General features: G+C 38.2%; 1 protein-coding gene across 1 annotated transcript in view; it reads right to left on the bottom strand.

Moving 5' to 3' along the window:
- Positions 1–463, bottom strand: part of LOC122544177 (C-reactive protein-like) — a 12932-nt gene extending 12469 nt beyond the window's left edge. The window contains exon 1 of the mRNA XM_043683212.1: positions 344–463. The gene's annotated coding sequence lies outside the window, so the exon portion shown is untranslated. The remainder of the gene's footprint in view (positions 1–343) is intronic.

Genomic DNA, 463 nt, shown 5'->3' on the forward strand with positions numbered 1-463 from the left:
TCTCTTTGTTTCTCTCTGTCTCCTTCAATCTGTCTGCCTCTTTCTGCCTCTCTCTCTTTCTTTCTGTCTCTGTTTCTCTCTGCCAATCTCACATTCTCTCTCTGTCTGTCTTTCTTTGCATCCGTCTCTCTGTCTCTCTGTTTGTTTTGCTTTTCACTACTCTGTTCTTTGTTTCCCTGTTTCTCACTGTCTCTCTGTTTCTATCTCACACTCTCTGTCTCTGTTTCTCTTTCACTGTCTGTACTGCTTCATCTCTCTCTTTCTCTTTTTATCCCTATCCTTGTCCTTCTCTTTCTCTTTCTTACTTTAATTTCAATCTCAATGAACTGTGAATGGTACTCACTGTTTTTGAATAGAGTGAGAAAGTTGAAATTTCTCAATCGACGACAAAGATTCTGTACAGTTTGATTGAGCAATTTAATGAGTTTCAACAAGCAAGAACATATTTTCCAGAAAATGGACT

This window comes from Chiloscyllium plagiosum, chromosome 47, assembly GCF_004010195.1.
Source record: "Chiloscyllium plagiosum isolate BGI_BamShark_2017 chromosome 47, ASM401019v2, whole genome shotgun sequence".
NCBI classification, from domain to species: Eukaryota; Metazoa; Chordata; class Chondrichthyes; order Orectolobiformes; family Hemiscylliidae; genus Chiloscyllium; species Chiloscyllium plagiosum.